Source organism: Pleurodeles waltl, chromosome 10 (assembly GCF_031143425.1).
Source record: "Pleurodeles waltl isolate 20211129_DDA chromosome 10, aPleWal1.hap1.20221129, whole genome shotgun sequence".
NCBI lineage: Eukaryota > Metazoa > Chordata > Amphibia > Caudata > Salamandridae > Pleurodeles > Pleurodeles waltl.
The window spans coordinates 189,328,830-189,341,722 of record NC_090449.1 but is presented as its reverse complement, the minus strand read 5'-3'; positions in this window follow the sequence as shown (position 1 = coordinate 189,341,722).

The following is a 12,893-nucleotide window of genomic DNA, read 5'->3' as shown; positions in this document are numbered from 1 at the left end:
GTATTTTTGCAGACCTCGCTGTGTGGGAGCAAATCCCACCTTATGACACAAACTCATTAGGGTCTTCCAGGGCAGCACGAATAAACAACCATGGTATTATACATTATTGTACAGTGTTTTAGGCTCTACTTCAGGGGTCTTCAACCTTTTCTGCAATAAGAGCTACCTTTTTTCAATGAAATTCATTGTGAGCTGCTAATATTAGTTTTTTAATAGTGACCACATCAGGCAAGATGACCTTAAGAGCCACTCTATGCAAGATTACCAGCAATGATCATCTGCATGCATCAGGAGAGTTGCCAACAGTAATGTAAAAAAGGCTTTGTCAGTTTGGAATGCCTGTACACGAGCAGTACATAACAGTCATAGCTGCAATGCCAGAGCATCAAGGTAACACTGTTAGTATTAAGCCTTGTGGCCGCTTCATGATTGATCATTCAAATATCAGCTTTAAATATATTTTAGAAACATCAATTTTTCTTCAACCATCTACTCAACAATTCTAAAAATACACCAGTGCGTCACTTTTTCCCCGTATAAAAAGTGAGCATCAGCGGCGCAAGGGGCTTGTAAATAAGCCTCACAGTTTTTAATTTTGGTTTCTATATCTATGCTATATGCCTTAGCAAGTTGTGATCCCTCTTTTGGACACCGAATGTAAGTAGTTCTTATTTAGGGTATAACAAACCCACACATTTTTAAAGCAGGAATACCTGATGTAGATGGTGCTTACTGCTCATCATTGCCTCACACAGGGCAACTGTACCAAAGAAGAGGACTCCAATGGGGATTATTTCTAATCCCGTAGCACCACCTTGCTCCACATTAGTGTCAGTTGTTTTGATACTAATGTGGTCCAATGAGGCCAAAATCCTAACGCCACATTTACAAAGTGGTACAATGCATGCATTGCACCACTTGGTAACCCTTTGCGCTACATTATGTCTGCGCCAGGCATAATGTATGCAAAGGGGGAGTTTCCCCATTAGGGGGACCGAAAAAATGGTGTCATTTTGTATGGCACTTCTAACGCCTGCTAAGAGCAGGCGTTAAAAGGGGGCTTCCATTATTTATAATGAGCCCCTATGTACTCTGCAGGAGTAGCACCGCAGGAGTAGCACCAATATATTTGTGCTACTCCTGCAGAGTACATCAATGGCGTCATGAAAAATGTAGCCATTGCCCTTTACCCTGTGCCATGGTGCACTTTTTTTTAAATATGGCGCACACATTTTGGCCATAGGGGGACGCTTAGGGGCGCGAGGAAAGTGGCGCTGCACTAGGTGCAGCACCACTTTCCTTAAATATGCCCCTCTGTATCTGTTGATGCAGGTACCTCAAGAGTGAAAACTAATATTGATTTTGTTTATAGTTTGTAATACAGTTTATAGTTTAGTACCCTCACTGGAGATTAACCAGACATTGGCCTGGCAAGAAAGTTTAGAAAGAAAAAACGCTAAGATCCTGGCTTTGGAAAATATATTCTCCAAGGGCATAAGGAAACATATCTTAACTTTTTTCAATTGAGCCCCTTTCGAGGAATCTATTGGAATGTAACAAACCTCACTGCTGATGAATATAGGACTTCCAACTACGCAAGTTGGTCATTTTGACAAATCACAATTAATGTCTGCTTCCCTTTCATAAAATATGTTATTCAAGGAGAGGCACCGATAAATGTGTTGACCCAAATACCCTGAATTTAGAAATACTAGCTACGTTTTGGAATCCTAAAACTGATCCAGGCCTTTTGTACATGTTTTTCCCTTATTCCAGATCTATCCCCCACACATTTTCCACCGGTTTTCGCAGGTGGAAATGTAAGTAGATGCACAGGTAATATTATCTGATGCCCTTAGTAAACTTTTGATTTACAGGAGGTGATAATTCCAGAGAAAACTATGCACAACTTGTAATTAGATCCACATAGTGAGAATGTAAGGTTAATAGTAGACTGTTTTCCGGTGCTGTGTTTGATAGCTTTGCCCGGCTCCTTGTGAAAGTGTCCTCAATTAGTTCATCTTAACACAATATTTCAATTTTCACACCCTGTGTAGGAAAGTACCATCTCCCTTAGCATGTTACCCTCATTTTTACCTGTATGTCAGTATGTTTTTGCCTGTGTTACTGGGATCCTGATGGTCAGGACCCCAGTGCTCATAGGTTATGGCCTAATGTGTGTGTCTGTATAGTGCTTGACTGTGTCACTGAGGCTCTGCTAACCAGAACCTCAGTGCTTATGCTCTCTCTGCTTTTACATTTTTCACTGGAGGCTAGTGATTTCATTTACCAATTTCAATTGGCACACTGGACCCCCCTTATAAGTCCCTAGCATATGGTACCTAGGTACCCAGGGCATTGGGGTTCCAGGAAATCCATGTGGGCTGCAGCATTTCTTTTGCCACCCATAGGGAGTTCAGAAAAACCCTTGCACAGGCCTGTCATTGCAGCCTGCTTGAAATAATGCACACGTTATTTCACAGACATTTTCACTGCACTTACGTAACTTATAAATCACCTATATGTCTATCCTTCACTTGCTGAAGGTTAGGTGCAAAGTTACTAGGTGTATTGACACCCTTGCACTATCAAAGGTGCTCCCAAGTAGGTCAGGGCCATTTCCCGGGACTTTGTGAGTGCGGGGATGCCATTACAAGCGTGCACTACATATAGGTCAATACCTATATGTAGCTACACAATGGTAACTCTGAATATGGCTATGTAACATGCCTAAGATCATGGAATTGTCCCCCCATTCCAAATTGGTATTGGGGAGCCAATTCCATGCATCCTAGGGGCTCCACTATAGACCCCCAGTACTGCCGAACCAGCTCTCTGAGGCTTGCACTGCAGCTACAGCTGCTGCCACCTCACAGACAGGGTTCTGCCCTACACATATTTGTCGTAACCAAGGCTGGTTGGTGACTTCCAACAAGAAATCACATCTGCATCCTTCTTCACATCGTGGGACATCTTCTGCATCATACAGGAACCCGCTGGCATCTTCCTAGGGTGCATTCCTGCACTCTTTGTCCAACCGGGGACTCACTCTACTTTTGCACCCTTTTCTGGGTTGGCAGGGGCTCCTGCCCTTCCTGGAACTTCTTTCAACTTCTTTTTCAGGTCTTCAGGTCCAAGAATCCAGCAGTTGTTGTTTGCAGACTTGGTTGGTTACAGCAAAATCCCAATCATGAGTTGTAGTGTGTCTTAAGGAAACTTGCAGTACTTTACCCCTGATTTTATGGTCTCTGGGGTGGGGTAATTTACTTAACTTTACTGTATTCTTACTCTCCCAGTGATTTTGCACACACTATACTTGTCTGGGGGGGAATTTGTGATTTGCATTCCACTTTCTTAGTAAATGGTTCGTGTTGCCCCATACTTATTTCCTCCCATTGCATTCTATAACATTTCCTATTGTTTGCACTATCCTATGTCTAATTACTTACCTTATTTTGGTGTCTATTGTATATATTGTGTATAATACTTACCCCCAGAAGGAGTATTGCCTCTAAGATATTTTTGGTACTGTGTAACCCAAATAAACTACCTTTAATTTTGGTAACACTGGGTATTGTCTTTGCTTGTGTATAAGTGATGTGTAACTATAAGTGGTATTGTATGAGCTTTGCATGTCTCCTAGTTCCATCTAAGCTGCTCTGCTATAGCTACCTCTATCAGCCTAAGCTGCTAGAACACTACTACTTCACTAATAAGGGATTACTGGACCTGGTGTAAGGTGTAAGTACCCAAGGTACAAACTACAAACTAGGCCAGCCTCCTACACCCTGTTGTAAAGAAAATGATGCACTGTGGTGAGTCAATTGCAAATACTTAAACTGCAAGCTTGTGCACAATGAAATGCTGTCACCTAAGTCATAATGCACCCTCTAGCATTACATCTCTCGCACAGGGACTCATTTTTATTGCTAGTGATAAACAAGAATAAGTAAGGGCAGCCAGTTGAGCCTTACTGCCATGAGATGATAGGATGAACCTGGTAATCATTATCTGCTATCGCATTCTGTGCATTACATTTCAATTATGCCTTAACTACCTCACACAAAACCAACAAAACCCCGACACAAAATAATAAGCATAATTTGATGTCGACATTACAGCATTATGCATGGAAATATTGCTGTGCTGATGGCTATCATTTAATTGTGCGTTATTTGATAAAGATGTAAAGGGCAGAGGAAGGGATGCATTTCAATGCATCCACTGTCTGGGTTGATATGATAATCATATTTACAGGGGTTGGAATGATTTAAATCTTTTGCCAATCCCTACTGAATAAACTGCAAGGTCATAGAATAACTGAAGACTCCGCAAATGGTGTATATTTCTGAACAAATAAGATAGCAATTACATTTACTTAATAACTGATAACCTTTGCATTCCAAAATGTTCCATTGGGATTATGGGCAGATACTCAATCTGTGTCAATTAAAAAACACTAAAGTTTTCTAGATATGTGTTAATCAAAGATTAGAAACATGCACATGCGCACACACACACACACCAATTATGCTTAGCGATGTAAAGCATAACTCATGTCCCACAGTGACCTGCTCATGACCTCACATACGACATTATTGATTACATATGAAATACCTGCACACAGGTTTAAGGTATGCGATATGGAGATGTGGAGCTAAAACCTCACTCACAAGTGTGTCTTTGCTTGTTTTGATGTATCTGAGATCTGTAATTTTTTAGATGATTGCATTAATGCCTCAATTCAGAGCTATCTAGACTGCTAATTCAAGAATCCTTTCATATACACTGTTTATAATTGGATATGGATCCTTGAAGCATTCTCAGATAATACATTTGAAAAATAAACAAACCCCGTTGGGAGAGCATTTTATCTGTCCGACTATTGCGTAGGCCAGTCCCTGTGTGCAACCCTTGTTGCACACAATCAAAGGAATTGTTTACCCATGCACGTCTGGCTCTGCACTGGGCCGGAATAAGGTCTGGCCCTGCACCCAACCCCCACCGTGTCAAGCTGAATGTAGTGGACAGCAGGGTTTGGCCACCTGCAGATGGTTGTTTACATGCCTGGCTAAAAGTCATGCTCAGGGTTCTCCTACACTCTTCGTGGCTAATGACGATGTGCACTAAACGTTGCTTTAATAAATGGTAGATGTAGTTAATCATTAAAAACCAGACGTTCACTGAAAACCTTTGTTAAAGAGAATGTATGCCTTTTTTTCCTCTCGTAACACTTTAATGTATATTTAAAAAAACCTCTAAAATTAAAAGTTCTGTTACGGTTATGAAATAAAATCCAAAAGTCTTTAAAACTGATCAGTTATGTTTAGTTACTCAAATCATAACTTGCACTCCTGCCATGAAAATCATAACCAGACCACAAGAAGCTGTTTACAACCTAACGATATTAATATCAATAAGCAAAACAAATGAACAAGCTAACATAATTACATTAAAATATCTCTCCAAATGAAGCTCTGGCCCTGGACCCACATCACCACTATTCTACACGACAAGACCAGTGATGTCACCTATACGATTTTTGATGTTATCTGTCACAGCATCTATGTGGTCATAAATAGTGCACTTAGTGGTCAATGCTTCATCTACACTCAACTTCTTTCACAAGCATATAGTGTATTCTTTCTCCCATCCTGACCGCAAATGTCAATTCTTAACCTGTTTCACACTTAACTTATTATAATAAACCTTCCTATCTCCCTTATCAATTCACCATTTAACAGAGTATGAACAACTTTATTCACTTTAACACTCTTGATGTATTCCTCCCTGACTCCCCTCCTCCTGTAAAACACATAATAACCCTTAAACCAATTGCAGATTAATTGGATATCATTACTCAGGAACTCACTCTTCTATAATCTCAAACTCTCCATCTTTCTCTTTCCATTCTCCTTTTCACTGTCCTTTCTCCCCACTAGAACTACTTCCTATGATGCTGCTCATCACCTTTACTCTCTTACCTTGGCTACACTCAGCATCCCATCAATAACCTCTTTGAACCCGTTCTTACCATTGTCCCCTCTCCCTTTTAAGCTTAAAACACTACTCCTATTCACATCCTATCAATTACTGTGAATAAATAGTTAAGTAAATCTATTATACCATACCGCCAAAAAATAACCAAACATGCTATTTCAATATTATTAAGATAGATCTTTACATCAATCTCTCCTCCTCAGACCCGATGATCTCTTCCTTTTTAACATGAGATCTCAGTTACTATTCTGCAATTTAAATGATGCCATCATTTAATATTACTAAAGGATCAAACTATTAAGGGATGCAGAGATACTTTTCATAACTGAGACCTCATTAAGTTACTCACCTCACCTCACACTTAGGCATTCTTGTCACACTTTAATCATTAGAGAAGCCATGCTTGATAAATCAGGATGGGGTAGTTATTATACTCATTCATTCTCCACTGTACTAGTCCCTTCAAATTCTCCAAGGTGAGTTCATCTACTCCACAGTGACCAAAATTAGACTTGCCATCGACCACAAGGTCGAAACTCTGAATTCACAATTGATGTTAATACACTGGTGACCTGTATTCTCCTTTTCCCTTTTGACTGTGTCTAAAAAGAAGATTTCACATTAGATGGAACACATCTTCAAAGCCTGGCACTTCCGATTTTGCAACAATATTAAACAATATTATCTCAGACTCATGCACTACTGTAACGTCAGTATTGGTAAACAAGGCTTAATTGAAACCGCAGACTCCCACCAAACATCAATTAGCAGAGTATTACAGTTCAATAAGTAAGGGGGCCCACTCAATAACACAACAAAAAATACACATCAATATCTTAACACATAATCACCAGTCTAGGTTGAAGAACAATTATTCAGCACCCTCTATGCTAACAACATACAGAGATATTCTAACTAATATGAACACTCACAATAGGACCTTGCTCAATGAATGGATTCAGTATGAAAACAATTTAGAACATTAGTTGCAATTTTACATGCACACTATAGCAAGTGCAACACTAGCAATACAATTACAAGAGTGGAATTAAACATTATGTCATCATCTTAACTGTGTGAGCTGTGAAGCCTGTCAGGAAATTATAGATTTGATCCCTCATTATGAGTATGGCAGACTTGAGACCGCCAGACTCACGGTGCTGGACAGATCGCCGCAGTCGTTGCGGGACAACCGCGGAGCTGCCACAGTCAGGCCACCGACACTGCCAGGCTGCTGCCAGGCGGCAGCCTTGGGGTCCCGGTGGTTGTAATCTGCCGGTGCCCCATTATCTGGATTACGTGTCCCCATACAGCCAGCCTTTTCTTGGAAAAGGCTGGTGGAATGGGGGTGTCGGGGGGCCCAAAGGGTCCCTGCGCTACCCATGCACTTGGCATGGGCAGTGCAGGGTCCCCCATGCAGAGCCAAATAGCACATTTCACTGCTCGAATTGCGGGCAGTGGAATGCACAATGGGTGCTGCTGCACCCGCTGCCCTGTCACAATGCCACCGGCTCGATTGCGAGTCTACTGCAATGTTAAGGCCCTGTTCACCACAGGGCCAGTGGTGTTTCGACTGCACAGGTGGTCTCTCGGCGGTATGAGTTTGACTGGCTGCCTCCACCGCCCACCAAACTCATAATGAGGGTTTATGTGTGCAATGGGGAGCAGGAGTGAGTAACAGAGATGCCATCTGTCAGACTTGTCAGCCTAATGGTGGTTGCTACACCTGTCAGCCTAAGGGGTGTCTTTACAGCAACTTTTTTGCTTTTCTGAGCTTCTTTTTGCTGGCTTTAGGACTTTGTGCACTTTACCACTGCTAACCAGTGCTAGCATGCTTATGCTCTCCCCCAAAACATGGTAACATTGGCTCATACGCATAAGTCCTTGGTAAAGTGCACTACATGTGGCCAGGACCTGTAAATTAAGTGCTACTAATGGGCCTGCTGCACTGATTGTGCCACCCACCTAACTAGCCCCTTCACCATGTCTCAGGCCTGCCATTACAGAGCCTGTGTGTGTAGTTTTAAACTGCCATGTCGACCTGGCAAGTGAAACCTCTAAGCAAGCTTAAACCTTCCCTTTTCATACATTAAAGTCACCCATATGATAGGACCTATATGATCCACATGGTAGGATGATGGATGGGAGGGGCTGACACTTGCACCTGGAATGGCGGTGTCCTGCCACACACAAAGAGCTGCATATCCCCTGTATTGAGTAAAGAGCCATAGCAGGAAGGGAGGGCTTCTGTGCACTTTTAGGTACAAGGCTTTGGAGTCTCCCCCACTTCAAAGGCACAACTGGGTATAAGTACTGGACCTCTGACACACACCAGCTCGGTACAATTCTAGACCTGTCAATGCTCTGCCAGGAAGAAGGACTGCTGGTTAGCTGAGCTGCTACTCTGCTGGACTCCTGCTTTTCTGAGCTGACCTGCTGCCTACTGCCCTCTTGCCTGGTAGTGAGAAGGTCTGGACCTGGATCTCTCCATCACAGAACCAAAGTGACTACAAAGGCTTGCTGGCTTGCCTCCTGTTTTCTGACATCTCAGAGACACAAAGGACGTCCAACACTCTTGCTATAGCTTCTGGACCCATCTTCAACCCGCTCCTGATGCCCAATAAGCACCAGTGTGGTCCTGGGACCTTAAAATGGTTTTGTTTCTCCTAAATTCAAGCTTTTCGCTCTTTGAGACCGCAAATGGTCCCACTCGTACTGGAACCATGCCACTCACTTGAAGAATCAGTGCAAGCCTCTGCAAGTTCATCTCTGCACACAGCTTGTGAATGTGAGGCTCCAGTCTACCCAGCTGTGACACGCAGCCAACTCTTTGCACCTGCAGACCACCACCAGTGACACTGTCCTTGCTCCTGGCGAACTTCTTTCACGCAAACGGGACTCGGCTCAAATCTGAGAGGTTAAAACTTCAGTGGGGCTCACCTGGGACTGTATCCAACCTTAGCTCCATTGCAGTCGACCTGACCTTTTGGATTTATCTCAGTCCACTGTGATAAGATAGCCCCTGTTAGTACTTAATACTTTTAAGCACTACATTGCATTTTAATCTTTAAAAACTAATATCTCAACTTATACTTATTGAATTTTTGCTGTTGAAGGCCTGGTCTACTAATACGATTAAGATCTATTTTCATAAATAGGTGTGGTGTCTTTTGCGTATGTTTCCACTAGTTTACTGTTTGAAATGTTGCACAAATACTTTACACATTGCCTCTTCAGTTAACCCTGACTGTTCTGTGCCAAGCTCCGAGAGGGTGAGCACAAGTTAATGTTTAGTGTGTATCTGACTTACATTGACTAGGATTGTGGTTCCTGATTGGACAAGGTTCATACCTCTGCCAACCATAAACCCAAATTCTAACAGTGGTCTTCCCCAAACCCAAACATGTTCACTTCAACACTCCTGTTTTTGCTGAATTCAATTTTGTTGGCTTTACTATACTGTGCACTTTACTAATGCTAACCAGTACTAACGTACTGGTGCTCACTTCCAAAAATATGGTAAAATTAAATTACACCTGTTTGGCATATTAAATGTACTTATAAGTCCCAAGCAAGTCACTACCTTGAGTTACTCTGCCCTGGGAAGCCGTTTCCTGGGTACAGCGTAACTGTTCCCCACATTCACCCATGGATTTTGATGCATTCCCAACAATACCAAGGCTGGTAAACTTAGGAATGTGTCAAAATGCTAAGCCTTTAGAGGGGAGGAGCAACCAGGACAAATACTAATTTTCTCCTCTTTCTTCTCTCTTTCTAATTGTGCTGCATTGTGCACCTCACTGAGAGAGAGGAAAAACCTCAGAGGATTTTTTTCATGCAAAAAGGTGTGCCTTCTTGCACAAATATAATCTGGCCTCCAGCGCAGGCACCCTTGCACTGTGGTGTAAGGGTGCCTGCATTGGCATTAGGCAGCTGATTGTGCACAATTGCAGGCAGAGTGCAAGAATGCATCATATATTGGTAAGTACTGTGCATTCCTGCTCTCTCTCTTTGATACAGTTCATGTTGTCTTGCTGCAATACCTGAAAGACTGATAAATCTGTCCCTTAGTCCGAACATAGAAATCGTCACTGTGACTTGCCTGGGCATTGGTGAATGCAATAACTCTGCTCAACCAAACTGGGTTCTCCAGATCCACAGGCACGACAACCAACATCCTGGGCATAGCAAAGGCTCATGGACATGGAGAGTTCTTCTAAGCAGCCCCTCCATCTCTGCTTTATCGACTTCAGGGTGGCATTCAATAACAGACTGAGCTAGGCTTTGGAGGAAACTGGCATATTGGAACATCTCGTGGCTACTGCTGGACATGCTAATTTTACTTCATTCAGATACCTGGGTGTAGGTGAAACTGGACAAGGACAGGCACCTCTCCAGGTGAATCCCAACCACCAAAGAATTAAAACAGAGGTTCATGCTCACCCCCACATTATTCAATCTCTACATAGCTGACGTGATGCAGAAACTCAACTCCTGAAATTCACATGCCACTAGGCTGGGGGATACGGCACTATCCACCTTCCTGTATGCTGACGCTGTGGTCCTGGTGAGCCACACTCAGGTGGGTCTGCAACGCCTCCTCATCACAATCCAGACTTATGCAGAGGAAAACTTCCTGGAAGTAAATCTCAAGAAGACAAAAACAATGACCATCAACTGTGGCAGGAAAATAAAACCTCAACCTCACATCAGGAGAACACACAAATCCCGACAGCAGCGATAATAACTATCCCCACAATTTGGGAACTCTGGAGACACTTTGGAACTTACCTGGAACTGGAGAACTGGACACAGACTGCTGGAGGGACTCACCAGGAACCGCCATGGACTACTGTTGCTGTGATGACCTGTGACCTTCTTGGTCACTGTAAGGAACTGCCACTTGCTTGCATTCATCTTGTGCTGGCCTGTGATGGGCCCTGCCGCCATGTGCTCCTTGAATACTTTGTCCCCAGGGGAAGGGTGCCATGGCCCTTGATCCCTGCAACAAACAGAAGCGCATGAGTAGCGCTTCTTCATCATGACCATAGCGCCTGGATGAGTGCTCATCTATTGATTTGTAGAGCGCTCTGAAAGTGCGTCCTGGTGGCTGAGGAAACTGCCCCAGTGCCTGAAAGTGCTTGTTGCCGCAAGAAATCACCGTCACGACCCGGGCTCATGGGAGGGCCCTAGAGCTTTGAAGACTGCACCACTGTACCCCTTTTCACCGTCTCAACCCAGGCTTTCTTATAATCCGAGCGCATCAGAGACGCGCTGCTACAGTGCCCCAGCGGCATGAGGAGGACCCAAAAGAAAGGAAATCGGAGCAAGCCTGCTCCTATCGGGGCCCCCTGGGCGAGGTTCGCTCACAGGAGCACCCCCAGGGCACCAGCAGACCTCTGCGACCCGGCCGGGAGCAGAAACACTTGCGCACCAGATCGGGTGCAGTCGATTGCTCAGTGACAGCCCAGGAGGGAGGAAGACCTCATCGGAGTGCCCCCTAGATCCCAGGGTCACCTGGATAGCAGGACACGGAGGAGGTAAGGGAGGGACCCCTGCTCCCCCGGTCGCTGCCACAGGAGCATGAGGCTCCAGTGAATCCTTGGGCAGAGTGAAGGGCGGGCGGGGTGGAAGCCTCATCGGAGGCTCCCCGCGCTGCTGGACCCCACTATTGTTCTTTTGGGGCATTGTTGTGGCCTCCCCCTCATGGAAGGGACAGTGGAGGCCCGGGGGGGACCCCAGAGATCACGGGCCTGTTATAAACCAGAGGGGGTGCGTGTCACCCCGCCTCCTTTCCCAATAGTGGTGCTGGCTTTGGCCCCACCTCTGGAGGCCCAATTGAGGCCCAGGCGCCCCCAGAGATCACTGGCCCCAGGAGGGGCCCATTCTAAAACCAGAGGGTGCGTATGTCTCCTACCTTATTCAGCAGAGTGGCCCCCAGAATGAGTGCAAGGAGCGCCAGGGGCCCCATGATGTTACTCTTGGCAAACAGAGTGCCGTTTTCATCAGGACAAACAGGTACTTTAAAAGACATCGGCCATATGTATGAAAAAATGGCCTTGCGAATCGCAAATAGTGATTTTTAAGAAATCGCTATTTCCGAGTCGCAATTGGCCATGTAACAAAATTGCGATTCGGAATTAGTGATTTCTTAAAAATCGCTATTTGTGGTTTGCGAGGCCCATTTACAGAATCTCAATTTGCATTTTTGCAAATTGTGATTTTTTACCGATTCGGCAAAAAATAGCAAATTGCGATAAATTTCGAGAAAGCACACCCCGAGGAGCCTGATGACATCACAAGCAGGAAGTGAGTCATCCCAGGCAGTTTCAGGTGCCACGTCCAAACCACCATCCAGAGAGAGAGCAGCCCATCCACACAAAGCAGCACTCTGAAGGAGGCAGCACACCTAAGCAAGGATGGTCACCTCAGCCCAAGGACAGGAGAAGGGAGAGAGAAAGAGGAAGCTCAAATTCAGCGAGCAAGAGCTTGAGGTGCTGACAGAGGAGGTGGTCAGGATCCATGACCACCTTTTTGGCAAAAGCTCACTCCAGGTGCCTGAGAGTGAGAAAAGGAGACTATGGGCAGATATCCAATCAAAAAGCTGCGCAATTGGAGTGGCACAGGGCTCCGTAGAAGAAATTAAGAAGAGGTGCTATGACCTGCGGTCCTGTGCGAAGGATAGGGTGGAAAGGAGACTGCAGGAGGTCAGGGCACAGGAGGCGGTCCACCCATAGAGGCACCATCCACCCCATTAGAGGACCTTGTCGAGTCCACACTCCTCCCTGAAGCTGTGACAGGGGTCACAGAGATAGACACCTCGGGCACACCAAGTACCAGCCAAGGTAAGTGCAATATTGATTTGTAACCCCATATGTGTATGCACAAAATCC